This window comes from Dendropsophus ebraccatus, chromosome 9, assembly GCF_027789765.1.
Source record: "Dendropsophus ebraccatus isolate aDenEbr1 chromosome 9, aDenEbr1.pat, whole genome shotgun sequence".
Taxonomy (NCBI): Eukaryota; Metazoa; Chordata; class Amphibia; order Anura; family Hylidae; genus Dendropsophus; species Dendropsophus ebraccatus.
In genome coordinates, this window is record NC_091462.1 from 84,386,524 (window position 1) to 84,393,576 (window position 7,053).

Genomic DNA, 7,053 nt, shown 5'->3' on the forward strand with positions numbered 1-7,053 from the left:
TGTAGTTTTACAACAGCTGGAGGGCCGCAGTTTGGAGACCCATGCTGTAGAGCAGGCATGTCCAAACTTTTTTCGAAGAGTGCCAAATTTGATGAAGTGAACATGTGTGAGGGCCAACCATTTTACATGCTACATGCTATATGCTTTATAACACAGGCAGATAATAACAAGCTGTGAAACAGTCGCACATCAGATAATCGAATTATAGCACAGTGAAAGGCAGTCAGGGGTTAATGAAGGGTATGACAGCTTGCTGCCACAGATTCCTATATGTTCCCTTTATGTATCGTGAGTGTATAGCCCTGCTTTTCCTTGCCTACAGTAGCCAACTCCTCTTCAGAGACTACCACTACCTATGTATGGCTGCAGAAATTTTTTGTTCGAGGACCCTGCTGGTCTAACCCTTCTGGAAGAGTAGGGTGGCGTTGGAACTTTTAATATATATTATTTATATAAGATATATATAACTAAGCTGAGGTCATCAGCCTCCTTGACCTCTGAGGAGTTGTAAGAATCTCCAGCCCTAGAACTAACGACGTGCGAGATCTCCAGCTGGCCGGATCACCGTCAGTACTCACTACTGAAATCTCGGAAAGCCGAAATCTCACGATGTCCGAGATGTCAGTACTCAGTACTCTAGTGCACGAAAAAGGAAAGCCGAAATCTCGGACATTGCGAGATTTCGGCTTTCCTTTTCCGTGCACTAGAGTGGCGTGGCGACGAGAGCGGCAGCGGCAAGGTATCTGCTGCTGCTGGATACCTGGAGGGCCGTAAAAGTTCGGAACGCGGGCCGGACTTTGGACATGCCTGCTGTAGAGGATGCATTGGAATAACCACAAAATGGTTACAAAGTTGGAATTACCTATTCAGATATAGTACAAGCAAAGAGAGCATTACAACAGGATCCATGTATGGGATGTGTTGTGGGTTCTGTTTTGTAGCACTTTGATAATTTATTAATGACCAAATGAAAAACACTGGGGTTATCTTTATGGATCCCCCAAAAATCATAATTTGAACATAGCAAATTCAAAGCCCTAATTATTCTGAAGCATTCTACCATTTAATGGACTATGACTTTTTGACAATTGCCTACTATTATGTCTGTATAAACCTTCAAATCTGAAAAACCATGTGCATAATGGATAGACCAAAATCTTTCTTAGACTTATAGGACCAAATAGCGGACACGTTTTCCTCTGACTGTAAAAGTTTTACCACTGTTCCCTAATAGAAGCACATAGATTATGGTTATTATAATAGCATAATCTTATCACTTTACTAAAGACAGTGTGCTACCTATCTGTACTGTAATGTATTTAATATACTTTATTTCTGTATATAACTCCGGTATGAGCAACCCAATGCCGAGATGGTTCAGCAAAGCCTTTAGTTCCTGGATACAGCTGATGAATAGCATTTTCCATATTGCTTCATATAATAACATTATAATGTTTCATCAGTATAACCAAGGAAGCCTCGGGCTCAGAGTTGCTTATCCTGGTATAACTTATCTGAATTAAATAAACAAGTATTTCCTAGTTCTGCGCAAGTTTTTATTTCCTGTTAAATATTGCAAATAAACATCTCCTCTTGTAGGCAAATCTCTATCGGTAAAGGTCATTGCTTGCAGGTAGAGATGAGCAAGGTGCTTCGTTTGATCAATGCTTCGCTCGTCAAGCCTTTCAGCGCTGCTCCGCTCCTTGCTGCTCCACCCCCGGGGACCAGGGAAAAGATGGATCCAATACTAGGAAAATGGGAAAAGTTTCCCAGGATTAGATCCAGCTTTTCCCAGATTGGATCCAGCTTTTTCCAGCATCCTGGGAGGAGTAGGATCAGCAGGGAGCGGAGCAGTGCTGATAGGCTGGAGGTTTAATGAGCGAAGTGCTGATCAAACAATGCGATTCGCTTCGTTTAGATCATCGATTTGCTCTTCTCTACTTGCAGGCATTGAATAGGAACCTTCATTGCGTACTTCAAGGGTATGAAAATCCTCACAGGTGAACAGCTAGGTACAAAACAGAGCTTCGATACATTATACTTGTAACACGCCATGCTTTATGTTTCTACATACTAAGTTATGGAGGGCACCATTACATAGAGCATTTATTGGCCTAATAGGCCAACATAATTATTATTAATTGTAACCAAAAAATCTTTGTCAGTTGGCCTCACCTCTCCTCATGATGGCAGCATAGGACAGCGCAAATGATCCTGGTAAGAGATGAGCAAACCTTAAGCACATTCGGGTTTGTCCGAACTTGAAAGCTCTACATTTGATTACCAGTGGCTGCAGAAGTTGGATGCAGCCCCAAGGCTGCCTGGAAAGCATGGATATAGCCATAGTCTGCTGCAGCCACATTTTCTAGGACTCCCTAGTTATAACTTCTTCAGACACTGGTAATCCAATGCAGAGCGTTCAGGTTGGGACAAACCCGAATGTGCTCGAGGTTCTCTCATCTCTAATCCTGGCACATTGGTCAAGTCTTATAATAGGCTCAGTAAATGTGTACTAATCTACAAGATCAGCACTTGTTTACAGTAGATGTTGGGCCATCTAATAGGTCCCTAATAACTATACAATTTCTTTTTACCCCACCGATGAATCCTGGCCCTGCTGGACAAAAGAGTTCTGCTGGAGTTCTGTCGGATAGGGAGATGCACCAAAGGTGACTGCCTATCCGAACTGGGAAAATTGGGTGGAATTTTTTTCTTTTAGAAAAATAAAGTATGTGAACATTTTTTTTTATTCTTTTGAGTTGCTGGTGAATTTTGTGCACTACTGATGGTTCTCTCAGAAGCTTCATTTTCATAGCCAATACGAGGACAGTGGTTTTCATCGTTTAGTAATTAAGTTCAATTTAATAGAGTAATAGATTCTAATAAATGGACACATACTTACACAGCAACAGTCACGGCAAGAGGCCTATGGCTTAGGCTAAGCCTTGACTGAGTCACGAGGAAGAAGTTGAAGAAGCACCATCAATGCCTGTCATTGCTTTGGTATATGAAAGAATTCTATTATGTGATGAATCTGATGATGCATAAAAAATGGCAATGTTCCTGACTAATAGCGTTGAATATCAAACTAGTCGTGACTAGAGCACATTAACAATAGTTTTCCCTTGAACTCTAAATATGAGGATAGTTTGAGGAAATGTATGCAACCCAATTCATCTTCATACACAATAGCCATCGTTTCTTGGAACACTATCTTCTCTAGAGAGTTGTGATTCAGTGGGATAGAGAGCATTAATGCAAGTGAAAATTTATACTGTTATCTAAACTATGGACCCTGGGAAATGTCTCCACTGGTATACAGCGATTTATTATTGTCTGTGTTAGGGGTCTGAGTTAGACAGGCTTTTATTTTAAGGTAGTTAAAATTTGGAATTTGGAAGTACACAGTAGTAAAGTCAGTTCTATGTATATGTTGGCACTGAAATGCTGATTTCAAAGAGGGTAATAATTATTTACTGGGCCACATACAGTACATTCAATGTCCCCTTATGAGATCATATACAGGAGTTTTTCAGGAATGTGGTGTTATATAGGACCACATGTAGCTCAGTTAAAAAAGAAAGTTAAATATGACTAATGCAAACTAGCGTTGCTCAGAAGCCCTGTGTGCTACACAAACATTTTCTTTCTAGAAGGGTTGAACATATTCGAATTTCTGCAAATACAGTTTCTATGGAGCCAGAGGAAGCCAGAGGAATTAACCCAAATGTAGTGATGTGTGTAAGGGTGCAGAAGAGACAAGCCAAAATCTGGTGCTTCTTAAAAATAAAACAATTTACTGAAAGTACCGTAGAGCAATACAAGGAATACTGATAGCACAATAAAGTCGAGTGCAATACAATCATTACAATCATTAGACTACATTACTTTTAGTAACTCAGGTGCTCACAGTTGATGGAGTAGTTGCCAGAGGGGTCCTGCCCAATGTAGAAATGTACTCTGCCGAAACAGTAGAGGTGTGTAGTAGAAGAAAATAGAGAATACTCATATTCACAGATGACTGTCCTAGTCTTGAGCGCCTTATGGCCCCTAGTTGCAAGCTACCCATCCTAGGTGGGTAATACGAGCCCCAGGCCTTGTTATCTGGGTTAAGCAGACTTCCAAGGCTTCCCAGTTGTCCTGCGCTGCACAGTGGGATATGTAGACTTTCCGTACCTTTGTCCCACTGGAGTCAGTTCCTATCACTCTTGAGGTAACTGCCCTGCATGGTTTAGAAAGGTTCACGGCATGGTCAAGATGATCTCTATTAGGCTTCTCTCCTCTTGTACAAGCTTAGCACTGCATAGTGGTTCTAGTGTTCATAAGGAAGAAACTTGTGGTTTGCTGGCTGGGTCTCAGGTTAGAGGACCTGGCCTGTTTAGCTCCATCTCCAACAAACTCAGTAGACTAGATTACCTCCACCTACCAGGTACTAGGTCACAACCTCAAGGAACTAACTAACCCCGGCCGTGATTGGTGGGCTGCATGTGTGCACATAAGAGAGAGGATAGGATAAGAAAAGAGGGAAGAGCACCTGCACCTGTGAGTGAACAAAAGGCAACACGTCACATACGGTAGTTAACCCCTGGAATACTTCAGCTGTGCAAAAGACAGGTTACAGAAGACACAGTAGTGACACCTAGTGGGAAAACATGCTGACACTATATCCCACCTGTGTGAGCCCTAGAGTTACCTTACTCAGGTGCAACTAAGCTTAGGGGCCCGTACCGGGTCACTACAGAAGCATGTTACTTGTTTAGTGTACAGTCATGGCCAAAAGTTTTTAGAATGACACAAATATTATATTTTCACATGATCTGCTGCTCTCTGGTTTTTATGTGTGTTTGTCAGATGTTTTATCACATACAGAAATATAATTGCAATCATATTATGAGTAACAAAAGCTTATATTGACAGTTAGAATGAGTTAATGCAGCAAGTCAATATTTGACCCTTCTTCTTCAGGACCTCTGCAAGTCTCATTGGCATGCTTTCAATCAACTTCTGGACCAAATCCTAACTGATAGCAGGCCATTCTTGCACAATCAATGCTTGCATTTTGTCAGAATTTGTTGGTTTTTGTTTGTCCACCCGTCTCTTGATGATTAACCACAAGTTCTCAATAGGATTAAGACCTGGGGAGTTTCCAGGCCATGGACCCAATATCTCTATGTTTTGTTCCCTGAGCCATTTAGTTATCACCTTTGCTTTATGGCAAGGTGCTCCATCATGCTGGAAAAGGCATTGTTGATCGCCAAACTGCTCTTGGACGGTTGGGAGAAGTTGCTCTTGGAGGACATTCTGTTACCATTCTTTATTCATGGCTGTGTTTTTAGGCAAGACTGTGAGAGAGACGATTTCCTTGGCTGAGAAGCAACCCCACACATGAATGGTTTCAGGATGCTTTACAGTTGGCATGAGACAAGATTGGTGGTAGCGTTCACCTTGTCTTCTCCGAATAAGCTGTTTTCCAGATATCCCGTTTTCCAGATATATCAGAGAAAATGGCTTTAGCCCAGTCCTCAGCAGTCCACTCCCTGTACCTTTTACAGAATATCAGTCTGTCCCTGATGTTTTTTCTGGAGAGAAGTTGCTTCTTTGCTGCCCTACTTGAGACCAGGCCTTGCTCCAAGAGTCTCCGCCTCACAATTCGTGCAGATACACTCACACCTGCCTGCTGCCATTCCTGAGCAAGCTCTGCACTGCTGGTAGCCCGACCCCGCAGCTGAAACACTTTTAGCTGGTCCTTTTAAGGCAGGGCTGCAATGATGTTGAAATGTGTTTTGGGGGATAAAGTCCATTTTCTAGGCAAATATTGATTTTGCAAGTAATTGCTGTTAAGCTGATCACTCTTTTTATAACATTCTGGAGTATATGCCATTTTAAAAACAGAAGCAGTGGACTTTGTAAAAATTAATATTTGTATCATTCTCAAAATTTTTGCCCATGACTTTAGTTTCATATCCAATGAATGATCAGCAACAACATAGGTATTAGTATGAACACCTACAAAATGATAACCTACCATACCATAAATTAGTCAATATGTTCAGAGTATTGGTTAGTAGAACGTATCCATCTTATTGCAAACAACTGTCCAGAAAACATAAAAACAGCATGGAGGTATGAGGGCCCTTGGATTGCCAATACAGTACAATAGACAATATACAATTGAATACAGTACAATTTTTCTATACCATGTATAGAAAAAAGTTCAAGTGCAGTACAGTACATAGAATAAGTAAACATGTAACAGGTATTGGGGTATTCGAGTATATTCACACTGAGTAATATAGGTGGAATTCCATTTGCCTCAGTGTCTCTATGGGATGGCTCGTGCGCCTCCGCTTCATTTCGGACTACTAACTTGTTCCATTTTACACTCTCGATTTTAGACTAGTAACTATTACTTTGTTCTGTTTTACACACTTCAGACTACTAATAGTGCGTTTACACAGAACGATTACCGTTCAAATTTTCGCGATAAAGATCGCATTTGAGCGATAATCGGCTCGTGTAAACACAGTGAACGATCATGCGACGAGCGATAAATCGCTCATCGTGATCTTTCAACAAGTTCTCAAATCGTCGTTGGTCGTTCACTGAAAATTCGCAGATCGCTTAGTCTAAACAGTCTTCACCCTATTCACCGATTCACCCCATGTGTGAGATAGGCTTAAGCGATCTTAAAACGATTGCAATAACAATTTTTTCAAATGATATATCATTCCGTCTAAATGCTGATGGTTATTAAAAACTCATTTTTACTTCAAAATCGTTAATCATTCGATTGGGCGAATTATCGCTCCGTGTAAATGGACCATAACTATAGCTTGTTCCATTTTAGACACTTGATTTTAATCCAGTAACTATTACTATTTGTTCTATTTTTTACACTTGATTTCAGACCAGCAGCTATTAAAACAATGTTGTTTTCTTTGTACATTAATATAATTAGATGAACCTGCAATTTGCCACATCCAAACGACATATCACTTGGTTTCCATAGATACTTTTGTAAATGACATAGAAATCATATTGATTTCTTCTTGG